General features: G+C 45.4%; 1 protein-coding gene across 1 annotated transcript in view; it reads left to right on the forward strand.

Moving 5' to 3' along the window:
- The window catches only part of THEMIS (thymocyte selection associated), a 154,632-nt gene that overhangs the window by 24,782 nt on the left and 114,762 nt on the right, over positions 1-15,088 (forward strand). The gene's annotated exons all lie outside the window — the stretch shown is intronic.

Consider the following 15,088-nt stretch of genomic DNA (forward strand, 5'->3'; position numbering starts at 1 on the left):
CTGAATAGTCCTTTCGGTGACGTGATAGTTGTTCTATCAGCTATATTTGTCCTTTAGGAGATAAGTAAATATCATATTCTTGACACTAAGCACCCAGTTTTATCTCTTGTAAAGTTTAACCTAGATGCAACTTCAACAGTGTCCACGTTCAATAGCTAGTTATGTATTAGTGCTAGCCATAATCTGTCATTGGTAAAACCAGTGAAATTAACAAGAAATTAGCGAATTGTCGAATAGAAATATTGTTCTGATACGAGTGGCTGTTGATAAGTCTTTGGCTTTGTGATCTTTTTTTGTTTCTATGGTAACGAATGTTACATCACATGAAAGCCTCATGTGTCTAATATATGTTTTCAAAATTTCGTGTTTGTTGCTCATGACAACAGTGTTCTACGCACGCAGGAAAACAAAATGGCAGAATCTAATGCAATACTCACAGCAACTGAGAGCAGAGGAGTGATAAAATTCTTGCTTCTGCAAGGAAAGTAAGCAAAGGATATTTATGGTGATATGTCGCAGACATTGGGGGATAAATGCCCTTCATAGTCCACAGTTAAGAACTGTGTTGCCAAATTTAAATCGGGTCACTTCAGCACTAATGAAGAGGAGCATCTTGGACGACTGAGAGTGGTTGTTGTTCTGGAGATCGTCGATGCTGTGCACAACCTCATACTTGAGAATCAACGAATTTCAGCTAAAGCAATAGCAGACATCATGTGGATTTCCCGTGAACGTGTTTGTGTAATTATCCATGAACATTTGGACATGAAGAAGCTATTTGCAAAGTGGGTCCCCAAATGTCTGACAACAGATCAGAGAAGCATGCAAATGAAAACTTCCTGGTCCATTTGTCAGCATTTCTGGACTGATAAGAACTTCCTGTATTGACTGGTCACTATTGATGAGACCTGGATTTATTTGAATGACCCTGAAAACAAGAAGCAGTCAAAAGAGTGGAGGCACAGTGGTTCTCCTCATCCAAAGACGTTCAGGGTGCAAAAATCAGCCACTAAGGTGATGGCGTCTGTGTGCTGGAATAAAGAGGGCATCCTGCTAGTGAACTACCTTCAAAAGGATTCCACTATCAATGCAAGGTATGACATTGAACGTTTGGACCAATTGAAAGCAGCTCTAAAGGTCAAAAGGCGCAGCAAGCTGTCCAAAAAATCTTGTTCCTGCAAGACAATGCCTACACTCACACTGCACAAGCGACCATGGCAAAACTGGCAGAGCTGTCATCTAATAAGGAAGCCTCTTCTAAAGATTAAACTCAAGTAAAGCTGGTGTCACACATAACGACGACGACAACGACGTCGCTGCTACGTCACCATTTTCTGTGACGTTGCAGCGACGTCCCGTCGCTGTCGCTGTGTGTGACATCCAGCAACGACCTGGCCCCTGCTGTGAGGTCGCCGGTCGTTGCTGAATGTCCAGCTTCATTTTTTGGTCGTCACTCTCCCGCTGTGACACACACATCGCTGTGTGTGACAGCGAGAGAGCGACGAAATGAAGCGATCAGGAGCCAGCACTGGCAGCTGCGGTAAGCTGTAACCAGCGTAAACATCGGGTAACCAAGGGAAGACCTTTCCCTGGTTACCCGATGTTTACGCTGGTTACCAGCCTCCGCTCTTGCTGCCAGCGCCGGCTCCTGCACTGTGACATGTGGCTGCAGTACGCATCGGGTAATTAACCCGATGTATACTGTAGCAAGGAGAGCAAGGAGCCAGCGCTAAGCAGTGCGCGCGGCTCCCTGCTCTCTGCACTGACATGTAGCTGCAGCACACATCGGGTTAATTAACCCGATGTGTGCTGCAGGAGAGCAAGGAGCCAGCGCTAAGCGCGGCTCCCTGCTCTCTGAACTGTGACATGTAGCTGCAGCACACATCGGGTTAATTAACCCGATGTGTGCTGCAGGAGAGCAAGGAGCCAGCGCTAAGCGCGGCTCCCTGCTCTCTGAACTGTGACATGTAGCTGCAGCACACATCGGGTTAATTAACCCGATGTGTGCTGCAGGAGAGCAAGGAGCCAGCGCTAAGCGCGGCTCCCTGCTCTCTGAACTGTGACATGTAGCTGCAGCACACATCGGGTTAATTAACCCGATGTGTGCTGCAGGAGAGCAAGGAGCCAGCGCTAAGCGCGGCTCCCTGCTCTCTGAACATGTAGCACAGCGACCTTATGATCGCTGCTTCTGCTGTGTTTGACAGCTAAGCAGCGATCATAACAGCGACTTACAAGGTCGCTGTTACGTCACCGAAAATGGTGACGTAACAGCGACGTCGTTGTCGCTGTCGTTTAGTGTGACACCAGCTTAAGCCTGCAAACTGTTTGCTAAAGACAAGCAGACTAATGCTGGGTTTACACATAGCGATGCAGCAGTGATCACGACAGGCGACCTGACCTTACCAGGATCGCTGCTGCGTCGTTACATGGTCGCTGGTGAGTTGTCAAACAGGCAGATCTCACCCACGACCAGTGACCAGCCCCCATTCAGCAGCGTCGGGTGGAAGCGGTGCTGCGCTTGGTAACTAAGCTAAATATCGGGTAACCAAGGGCTTGGTAAGCCGATATTTACATTGGTTATCAGCGCACACCGGTTAGCGCTGGCTCCCTGCACGCCAGAGTACACATCGGGTTAATGAGCAAACCCTTGCTTATTTACCCGTTGTGTACTCTGGCGTGCAGGGAGCAGGGAGCCGGCAGCACAGGCAGCGTGATAGCGGCGGACGCTGGTAACGAAGGTAAATATCGGGCAACCAAGGAAAGGGCTTCCCTTGGTTACCCAATGTTTACCTTGGTTACAGCTTACTGCAGGCTGCCAGAAGCTGGCTCCCTGCTCATTTCAGTTCGTCGCTCTCTCGCTGTCACACACAGCGATGTGTGCTTCACAGCGGGAGAGAAACAAGCAAAAAATGAAGCAGGACATTCAGCAACGATCCGACCTCACAGCAGGGGCCAGCTCGTTGCTGGATGTCACACACAGTGACAGCAATGGGACGTCGCTGCTACATTCACAGAAAATGGTGACGTAGCAGTGACGTCGTTGTCGCCGTCGCTGTGTGTGACACCACCTTAAGAACATATATTACTGGAACCACATCCTGTGGTCTGATAAGACCAAAATAAACTTATTTGGTGAGGAGAACAAAGACAAGTGTGTCTCGCCTACAGTCAAGCATGGTGGTGGGAGTGTAATAGTTTTTATCTGCATGAGTGCTGCTGACTGTGGGTTGCTATAGTTCATTGAAGAACCCATGAATGCCAACATGTACTGTGGCATATTGAAGCAGAGCATGATCCCCTCCATTCAGAAACTGGAGAAGTATTCAAATATGATTATTACTCCAAAACACAGCTCCAAACATAACCACTGCCTTGCTAAAGAAACTGATGGTAAAGATGCTGGACTGGCCAATGAGTCTACAGACCTCTACCCTATTAAGTATCTGTGGAGCATCCTCAAGCAAAAGGTGGAACATCTCTAACATCCACTAGCTCTGTGATGTCATCATGCAGGAGACAAAGGGCATTCCAGTAGCAACCTGTGATGCTCTAGTGAACTCCATGCCCAAGAGAGGCAGTGCTTGAAAATAATGACATTCTGGGCACAATCTGGCCATTTTCACTTAGGAGGGTGTACTCACTTTTTGCTAGCAGTTTAGACATTAATGGCTGTGTGATGAGTTATTTAGAGGACACAACTAATTAACACTGTTAAGGCTGCTTTACACGCTGCAACATCGCTCAAGTGATCTCGTTGGGGGTCCCGGAATTTGTGATGCACATCCGGTTGCTTTAGCGATGCCGTTGCGTGTGACACCTATGAGCGATTTTGCTTCGTTGCAAAAATGTGCAAAATCGCTCATCGGTGACATGGGGGGTCCATTCTCTAATATCGTTGCTGCAAGCAGTAACGAAGTTGTTCCTCGTTCCTGCGGCAGCACACATCGGTACGTGTGACACCGCAGGAACGAGGAACCTCTCCTTACCTGCCTCCCGCCCGGAATGCGGAAGGAAGAAGGTGGCCAGGATGTTACGTCCCGCTCATCTCCGCCCCTCTGCTTTTATTGGGCGGCGGTTCAGTGACGCAGCTGTGACGTCGCTGTGACGCTGAATGAACCGCCCCCTTAGAAAGGAGACGTTTTGCCGGTCAAGGCGACGTCGCAGGGCAGGTAAGTAGTGTGACGGGTCTGGGCGATGTTGTGCGCCACGGGCAGCGATTTTTCCATGTTGCACAACCGATGAGGGCGGGTACCCACACTAGTAATATCGGTACCGATATCACAATGTGTAAAGTGTCCTTTAGACAAGCTGCAAACTAACTGCTTTACATTTTATCAAAGTAGGATTCATGCAGTATTGAAAGCCAAAGGTGAATTTGCAAAAATACTAACAAAGTAATAAAAATTAAAAATTTAGATTTTTAGGAGCAAAACAGTAACAATGCAGTTGCATTATTGCAATTACACATGTTTTGTTATACACATGTTTATTTCCTTTCTGTGTATTGGAACAACACACAACAAAACAAGGAAAAGAAAGAAAATTGGACTTAATTTCACACAAAATTCAAAATTGTTGCCACCTTTCCAAAATTTTGGGTAAACAACTATGTTTCAAGCATGTCATAAGTGATCAAACTCACCTATGGCAAGTAACAGGTGGGAGTAATATGAAAATGACACCTTAAACCAGATAAAAAGGGGAGGAGTTGACACAATCTTTACATTTGTGTATCTTTGTGTGCGACAGTAAGCTTTCAAAGTTACAATTCCATATCCAGAGATCTTGATGTTTCTTTGTCCATGTTGCGCAACATAATCAAGAAGTTTCAACCCATGGAACTGTAGTTAATCTCTATTTGGACATGGATGGCAGGAAAAAAGTGATAAAAGATTGCAACATGGACATGGATAATCTGGATGGTGGATAAGTAGCCCCAATCAAGTTCCAAAAAAAATTTAAGCTGTCCTGCAGTGTCAGGCTAAATCAGTTACATCGTTACAAAGGTTGAAAAAAGACCTAAGGTCCATCTAGTTCAACCTCCCTCCACCAATTATATATTTTGTCATCAAGTCATTTATAACCGACAATGTTGTGTGCACTGAGGAAATCATCCAGCCTTTATTTTAAAAGCTGTTTTATTGTCTGCCATTACTACCTCTTGCGGTAGGCCCTGCCACAGTCTGACTGCTCTAACTGTAAAGAACCCTTTCCTATTTAGCTGCTTGAATCGCTTTTCTTCCACTCGCAGGGAATGCCCATGGTCCTTGGTATTGTCTTTGGAAGGAATAAGTCATGTGCCAGTCCTTTAAATTGACCACACATGTATTTATACATATAAACGAGATCTTCTCTGAGATGTCTTTTTTCTAAGCTAAACATATATAACTTTTTCAACTTTCCATTCCTTGTAGTAGTCTAGTTGCCTGCCTTTTAACTGACTCTAACTTCTGACTGTCCTTTTTTAAAATGGGGAGCACAAAACTGGATCCCATATTCTAGATGTGGCCTTACAAGTGATTTATAGAGGGGTAACAATACATTGGGATCCCGGGATCTAATCTCTCTCTTTATACACCCTAAAATCTTGTTTGCTTTAGCAGCTGCTGCTTGACATTGAGTGCTGCTGCTCAGCTTATTTGTAATGAGAATCCCCAAGTCTTTCTCCTGTTCTGTAGTCCTGAGTTTACTTCCATTTAATGTATATGCAGCTACAGGATTACTCCTTCATAGGTGCATACTTTACATTTATCTCCCTCAATTTCTTTATGACTCCCTTGTTTACTCTGGCTATGGTATCTCACATCTGGGCTCAGCTTTGATTTGAGTGATCTAGATAAGTTATGATCCCTCCCCTTCACAGCTGATTGCACTTGTATGTGTATAAATTGTTTCCCTATGTCTGCTTAAGACTTTATTCTGCAGCAAAACAAGTATGCACCATATAAGTATGATGAAATGAATTTGACCAGAATTGTACCTGAAAGGTAACTGGATATGTGATAACCTGGCCTATCAGGTCGTCACAGGGTATTGTGCAAGCTGTCCTTCTTCACGGTATCCACATCTTCCTTGGTTGCGGGTCCCTGGCTTTTGGTATTGCTAAGAACAAGCTAATCAAAATCCTAGAAACACTCTGCACCACACCCACCAGACACACCAATGGGTAGCCTGAAGGGAATAGGGCCACCCACATTGGGAGTTGGTTAGGGAGGGTCAGGAGCAGTCAGTTGAGAGAGGTGTAGCGTTGGAGGAGGTTGGGAGCAGGGCTCCTTGAGAATACTAGGTGGCAGACGTTGGTCTGGGCCTGGTAGGAGCTGTAACTCCGGTCGCAGGGGATCGTGACAAGGGGCACGGAACTGCCGGGAAGGACTGCCAGCGGCCTTGTGCCATCTCTGGGCAGGGGCCAGGGCATGACGGGGTACGTGGACCCTACGCTGGAAAGTAGCTTTAAGCGTCCTGGTAATTTACCCGAGGAGGACGGAGCCTTCAAGATTCGTTCTCCACCCGCTCCAAAATAGGGGTACTAGCGCAACGAGGGGGATAGGACTTTCACAATATACAGTCCAGAAAATCCCAAGCGTGAACCCTGAGAGCAAGCAAACTCCGTTAGCCATACGGGTGAGCGGCTCCTGACTAGTTCTACACTACAGGGGCCAATCAGTAGAAAGGTGTCAAGGAAAAGGTCACGGGCTAACAAGCAACACCATCGGGCACAGGATCCAGGCATGCTCCCTTCCTGCTGCAGCGGTGCTCAGAATTTTGGTTTACAAGTTGTCGATGTCAGCGTTATTGGACTGAGTACGCAGTGACCCTTACCTCCCCAACGGTATCCCTTCGCTACCATCACCGAGCCTCGGGGCATTCCCCCTACTCACAGAGGGGTTAAACACCTAGCTGCCATCCTATCGCCACCGGGTGCTCCCAACGGCAGTGGTGGTACCCCACCTTACCACACACCGTGGGTGGCGTCACAAACTTTAACCATACAGTCCTCTGTAAATACTACCCACCTTTTATTTTGAGTGGCCACACGATCCCTGGGTCCGGATACCCCTCGAGCCACCGCGGATCCGGATCCAAGCAGTTCCAGCTGCTGACACGGGGGCGGTACAGATACATAGACTGTAAACAATAATTGTGTTTCTCTTCACTTTCACCCCTATAACAATTCATTTTTTACTTACCCTTCCGATCCCTAATGACCTGGTCATGTCTCCCTCCATCCTCCCCACCCATCTGACCTCCTTTTCAGATCTGTTTTTCCACATTACGCCCTGTGTCTCCAGACACACATGGCCACCTCATGGACTTTCCTGCTCCCACTTACTAACACTATCTCTGCTTCTCCTTACTTCTGGGGAAATCTCTCTTAATCCTGGCCCTCCTCACCCCATTCCCATTGTTACTTCGAACCCTCATCCACGATCTATGACAAATTTTTGCAACTCTTCTAACCTTATACCCATTCACCCAGCCCCCGCTCCCCTAGTCTCTCCAACAGGAGTCTTATGGAACTCTTTCTCTGACTGCAACAAACTTCCTCGGCATCACAGAAACCTGTCTCACCCCTTCTGACACAGCCTCTCCTGCTGCACTTTCTTATGGCGGTCTCCATCTCTCTCACACCCCCCGCCCCAATAACAAGCATAGTGGAGGAGTTGGTTTGCTCCTGTCTGACAAATGCTGCTTTACACCAATTCCACTGCCACCCTCTGTTACTCTCCCATCTTTTAAGGTGCACTCCATTCGCATCTACTCCCCCTTCAACTGGCTATCATTTACCGCCCTCCAGGGTCAGCCAGCATCTTTTGTGACCATTTCACCACCTTACTACTACATTTCCTTTCCACTGACATCCTCACTACCATCATGGGCAATTTCAACATCTCCATCGACATCTCCCACTCATCTGTCTCTAAATTTTTAACACTTACTTCCTCCTTCGGCCTCACCCAATGGTCCTTTGCAGCTACTCACAAAGATGGCCACACGCTGGACCTCACCTTCACTCATCTCTGTTCCCTTTCTAACCTCTCCAACTCCCCTGTCTGATCACAACCTATTCCCATTCTCTTCCCTCTCTTCTCCAAATACACAACCCCCCTCCACAAACTTTCGCACCCTCGCAAAAATCTCAACCACCTCGATTTACACTCACTTTCTCAATCCTTTCTCCCTCTCACAGACATTCCTTCCTTGCACGATGGAGATGGTGCTGCCACTTTATATAACACTACAATCTCAGCAGCTCTCGAATCAGCCGCCCCCTCACGCATACCAACACTCGTACAATCAACAGGCAACCTTCGCACACGAACCAAACTAAAGAACTGAGAGGGGCTTCCAGAATTGCTGAGCGAAGATGGAAGAGGTCACATTCCACCGAGCACTTAATTGCATATAAAGAGTCCCTCACCACTTTCAAGTCCACATTCACTGCTGCAAAATAAACCTACTTTTCATCTCTCATTTCCCCCCTGTTTCACAACTCTAAACAGCTATTCAATACTTTCAATTCTCTCCTCCGTCCTCCAGGGCCACCTCCCTCTCATCTCAGCTAAAGACTTTGCCTATTTCTTTAAGCAGAAGATTGACAACATCAGAGCAAGCTTTGGCCCACAATCACCATAGCCCCTCATCATAACTACTCAGCCCTCTTCCTCCAAATCCAGCTTCTCCACCATGACAGAAGATAATCTTTCCACTCTACTCTCAAGATCACGTCTCACCACCTGTTCAGTTGACTCGTTCCCATCGCATCACATCCCCAACATCACTGCAGTACTCATCCTGACCCTAACCCATCTCTTCAACCTATCATTAACAGCTGGTGTATTCCCTTCATGCTTTAAATATGCTTCGATCACACCCATCCTCAAAAGGCCCTCCCTTGACCGATCCTCTGTGTCTAGCTACGGGCCCATATCACTTCTCCCCTAGGCCTCAAAACTACTGGAATAGCATGTCCATCTTGAACTGTCCTCCCACCTCTCCTCCTGCTCTCTCTTTGACCCGTTACAATCTGGCTTCCAACCGCATCATTCTACCGAAACTGCCCAATGACCTACGAACCGCGAAGGCCAAGTGACACTACTCTGTCCTCCTCCTCCTGGACCTGTCCTCTGCCTTCGACTCAGTGGACCACTCCATCCTCTTACAGATTCTCTCATCTCTGGACATCACAGACTTGGCCATATCTTGGATCTCTTCATACCTAACTGACCAAACTTTCAGCATCTCATTCTCACACCCCCTCCTTATCTCGCCTTCTATCTGTCAGTGTCCCCCAAGGTTCAGTTCTTGGACCCCTGCTGTTCTCCATCTACACCTTCGGCTTGGGACAGCTCATAGAGTCCCACGGCTTTCAGTATCATCTCTATGCTGATGATGCGCAGATCTACCTCTCTGGACCTGACATCACCTCCCTACTAATCAAAATCCCACAATGTCTGTCTGCTATTTCATCCTTCTTTTCTGCGCAATTCCTAAAGCTTAACATGGACAAAACAGAATTCATCATCTATTCTCCTCCTCACTCAACCTATACAACAAACCTATCCATCAAAGTTGATGGCTGCTCTCTCTCCCAAGTCTCACAAGCTTGTTGCCTCGGAGTAACCCTTGTTTCTGCTCTATCTTTACAGCCACACATCCAAGCCCTTTTTACCTCATGCCGACTACAACTCAAAAATATCTCCCAGATTCGTGCTTTATTTAACCAAGAATCATCAAAAACATTGGTGCATGCCCTCATCATCTCCTGCCTCGACTACTACAACCTCCTGCTCTGTTGCCTCCCTTCCAACAATACTGCACCCCTCCAATCTATCCTAAACTCTGTAGCCAGATTAATCCACCTGTCCCCTTGATACCCTGTATCCCTGAAAATAAGACATCCCCTGAAAATAAGACCTAGTAGAGGTTTTGCTGAATTGCTAAATATAAGGCCTCCCACGAAAGTAAGATCTAGCAAACTGTTTGTTTGGAAGCATGCCCGCCAAACACAACACCAGGGCACATTGTACATGGAAATAATGCTAGTAACAAGAAATTATTGATAGTATTCACAGTATGTCTGTTTATGCTGGTTTGTGATGACCACTACTGCACAGTATATAATAAATGTTCATTTTTTTTTTGTTCAACAATTAATGTGAATTCTTCTTCATGGAAAAATAAGACATTTCCTGAAAATAAGACCTAGCGCATCTTTGGGAGCAAAAAATAATATAAGACACTGTCTTATTTTCGGGGAAACAGGGTATTCCCTGGCCTCGCCACTCTGCCAATCCCTACACTGGCTTTCCATTGCCCAAAGACTCCAGTTCAAAACACTAACCATAACATACAAAGCCATCCACAACCTGTTTCCTCCTTACATATGTGACCTAGTCACCCGGTACCTACCTGCACACAACCTCAGATCCTCACAAGATCTCCTTCTCTACTCCTCTCTTATCTCCTCTTCCCACAATCGCATACAAGATTTCTCCCGCACCTCCCCTATACTCTGCAATGCTCTACCCCAGCATATCAGACTCTCGCCTACTGTGGAAAGCTTCCAAATTAACCTGAAGACCCACCTCTTCCAACAAGTCTACAATAACACTCAGTCCATTACACCTCTGCACTCACCTTTTGTACCCTCACCAATTCCCTGTGGACTGTGAGCCCTCGCGGGCAGGGTCCTCTCTCCTCCTGTACCAGTCTGTTTTTGTAATGTTCATGATTGGTGTACTTGTTTTTATGTCTACTCTTTTCACTTGTAAAGCGCCATGGAATAAATGGCGCTATAATAATAAATAATAATTTATCAACATTAAATCTCATTTGCCAAGTGTCTGCCCATTCTGATATCTTATCCAGATCGTTTTGTAATATTGTAGTATCAAGGTCCGTTTTTAATATTTTACATAGTTTTGTGTCATCAGCAAAGACTGACACTTTACTATCAATCCCATCCACAAGGTCATTAATAAAGAGATTAAAAAGCATCGGTCCTAGCACAGATCTCTGCGGTACCCCACTGCTGACTATAGCCCATTTAGAGAATGTACCATATATGACTACTTTTTGTTTCCTATCTTTTAGGCAATTTCTTACCGATTTGCATATAATTTACCCTAGTCCCTGGTTCTGGAGCTTCAGTATAAGGCTATTATGTGGTACAGTATAAAATGCCTTTGCAAAGTCCAAATAAATCACATCAGCTTCATTACCAATATCCAAATTTGCCCTTACCTCCTCATAGAAACCCAACATGTTGGTTTAGACTCAACTTATCTTTCATGAATCCATGCTGTCTGTCAGTTATTATTAGAGATGAACGATGTTCGAATCGAACCGTTCGCCAATTTCAAATTCAAGTTGTTTTGGGCGATGTTCGAGTTGTTCGACGAACTCGAACAATTTGCTTCACGTTCGACAGTTCGAGTTAATGTTCGATAACGGTTCGATCACCAAAAGCGTGGCTTTTCACAGTAAGGCTATGTGCGCATGTTGCGTATTTGCATGCGTCCTGTGTCCCCAGCACAATCCCTCTCTCTTTCTTACTCACCGATCAGCTGCATGGTTGTTACAATGCTCCGGCGGCTTTTCCTCTTTTGAAAATGGCTGCCGCTCATTATTCAATCTGGTATTCTCTGCTTTTCCCGCCCACCAGCACCCATGATTGGTAGCAGTCAGACATGCCCCCACACTGAGTGACAGCTGTCTCACTGCAACCAATCACAGCCGCCGTGGGCGGGTCTATATCGTGCAGTAAAATAAATAAATAATTAAAAAAAAAACAAAAAACCTGCGGTCTTTCCCCCCCCAATTTTGATACCAGCCAAGATAAAGCCACATGCCCGGAGGCTGGTATTGTCAGGATGGGGAGCACCACGTTATGGGGAGCCCACTACCCTAACAATATCAACCAGCAGCCGCCCAGAATTGCCGCATCCATTAGATGCAACAGTCCCGGGACTCTACCGGGCTCATCCCGAATTGCCCTAGTGCGGTGGCAATCAGGGTAATAAGGAGTTAAATGGCAGCTTATAGCTGCCACTAAGTCCTAAGTTAATCATGGCAGGTGTCTCCCCGAGATACCTTCCATGATTAACCTGTAAGTGAAAGTAAATAAACACACACAATGAAAAATCCTTTATTTGGAATAAAAGACAAAAAAACCCCCTCATTTACCCCTTTATTAATCCCCAAACACTCATCCAGGTCCGAAGTATTCCACACGACGCTTTTAGCTCTGCCACATGAAGCTGACAGGGAGTGCCGTAGAACTCGACCATTCTGTATTAGCTCCACACAGCAACTGAAGTGAGCCGCGCTGTCACTGGAGACTTCACTCAGGTAGTGCCTGCGTGTGTGCGGGGATGATGATGGGGGCGGTAGTGCTTGGGTGTGTGCAGTGATGATGATGGGTGCGGTAGTGCCGGGGTGTGTGCGGGATGATGATGGGGGCGGTAGTGCATGCATGTGTGCGGTGATGATGAGTGCAGTAGTGCCGGTTATGCGGTGATGATGGGGGCTCTCTCTCTCTGTCGGTTTAACGCAACACGTTATTTCACAGGAATCCGTTGCTTTTATATCACACTATTTACAACGCATCCGTCACATGCATCACACAACGCATTGTCATGGACGCAAGTGTGAAAGTACCTTCTGATGTCAGCGGGCATGGAGCCGAGCTGAATGGCAGAGCAAGCATCCAGCACGCATACATTCTGCATGAATTCTGCAGTCACAATACATTCACATGTGCTGCCAAATCTCTGCAGAATTATACGCATGGACACTATGCAATGTGCGCAATGTTAATAATAATATCCAAATTCAGTGTATAGTGTGCGGGGGGGCGGGGGTTCCTGAAATAATAGCGATCTTCATTTTTTTTTTCCTAACCGCACGTACAGTGGGGCGGTGCAGGCTGTCAACCAATCACACACACACATCAAAGTGCATTTTTTGCACACAAGCAAAGGCATGTGTCATTGGCTGTGTATGTCACATGTCCTTGCCCTATAAGGACTTCTGACTAGTTTCACTTTTGGACACCATATAAGGAGTTTACTCTGTGTATACGTACTTCACACCAGAACTAGCTCATCTGGATCGATCCGTGCACCTCCTGATTTGTCCTGTGGTTTCTACGCTTGTAAGCTAAACCTTTTTTTGTGTTTTCTATGTGTTTCTATGTGTTTGTGTTTGCCTACCATTGTTTTCAATGGGGTTCGAAGGTGTTCGTCGAACATTCGACGAACACACCTGCCGTTAGGCAAACCGAACCAAACTCGAACACTAGGGGGGTGGCTCATCTCTAGTTATTATATTATTTTCTGGAATATATTTTTGCATATCATGCCTTAAAATGCCCTCAAAAACTTTGCACACTACTGAGGTCAGGCTTACCGGACGGCAATTGCCTGGATCCACCCTCTTACCTTTCTTAAATATCGGATCCACATCAGCAATCCTCCAATCCTGAGACATCAACCCTGTTAGAAGCGAGACTAAGAAGATGAGATAGAGCGGTCTGTCATTAACTGAGCTCAATTCCCTCAGTATCCGTGGATGAATGCCATCTGGCCCGGGGGATTTGTCAATGTTTAATATACTCAGATGCAGGGGTACTTCATCTTGTGTTAAATTAATTATATCAGGTGGCGAACTTTGCTTTTTGACTTGCTGAATCATCCCTGGTTCTCAGTATCAGCGTGAACTGTACGTCAACATTGACACAGACATAAAAAATCTAAACTTGTAGGCAAATATGGTGGTGGTTCAAAGATGTTTTGAGGTTGTTTTGCTGACTCTGGCACTAGGTGTCTTGAATATATGTAAGCCATCATAAAGTTTGAAGATTACCAAAGGATTTTTGGTCTCAATGTAGTGTCCAATGTCAGAAAGCTTAGTTTGTGTCCTAGGTCATGGGCCTTTCAGCAGGACAATGACCCCTAACATACTTCAAGAAGCTCACAGAAATGGATGGAAACAAAGAACAGGAGAGTTCTGAAGTGGCAGCAATGAGTCTGGATCTAAATCTCATTGAACACCTGTGGAGAGATCTTAAAATTTCTGTTGGCAAAAGGCACCCTTCTAAGGCTGTGTCCGCACTTTGCATCGTCGTTGCAGTTCTAAACGCATCCTCTGGCAGAAATTGCTTTTGCCAAAGTTGCTTTTGACCACAAAATTGCGGTAAATACGCGTGCGTTTTTACCGCATTTTAGCCGCGTTTTTAGCGCTTTTTACCTGCGTTTCCATTGCTTCAAGTATTACAAAGACACTACTAAATAAAGTTTTGACATACAAACACTATGAAAAAACGGGAAAAAAAATGAAAAAATTATAATTATGTAAATCATAACGAAAATAGTTATATTTAATATAATTATAGCGGTTTTATACTATTTATCGCTATAATTCCAATAAATTAATATTTTTCATTAATTTAATTGTCGGACTATGTGTGTGTGTAAAGGCACATATCATTTCATTATTTTGATGTCAGAAAAGCATGCGTTTATGTAGTCCAAAATGCATTGATTCTACAGCTAAAAATGAGGTAAAACGCTGGAATTTTGATGGCTGCTTTTTACAACTTCTCATTGACTTCAATGTTAGCAAAACGCAGCCCAAATGGCAAAAACAATTGACATGCTGCTTCTTTGAACGCTGAGTTTTTGCCCAAAATTATGCAAATTAAACGTAGCGTTTTGAACTGCAAAGTGCGCAGAAGAAATCCACTTTTCCCTCAGACTTTGCAGGAAAATCAAAACGCATGCCTTTTGGCATGAAAACGCTGCAGTTCAAAACGCAGCAGAAAAGCAGGTGAAAACGCAAAGTGCGGATACAGCCTTAAATGAGAGACCTGGAGCTGTTTTTTAGAAATTCCAGTAGAGCACTGTAAGAAATTTGTTTATGTTTATAGGAAGCGATTGATTGCTGTTATTTCGTCCAAAGGGTGTGCAACCAAATATTAGGTTAAGGGTGCCAACAATTTTGTCTGGACCAGTTTTGAGTAAGGTAATGTCCAATTTCCTCTGGCTTCTTTTTTTGTGCTGTTCTAATACACACAAAGGAAAAAATA

The sequence above is a fragment of the Anomaloglossus baeobatrachus genome, chromosome 3 (assembly GCF_048569485.1).
Source record: "Anomaloglossus baeobatrachus isolate aAnoBae1 chromosome 3, aAnoBae1.hap1, whole genome shotgun sequence".
In the NCBI taxonomy this organism is placed as follows: domain Eukaryota; kingdom Metazoa; phylum Chordata; class Amphibia; order Anura; family Aromobatidae; genus Anomaloglossus; species Anomaloglossus baeobatrachus.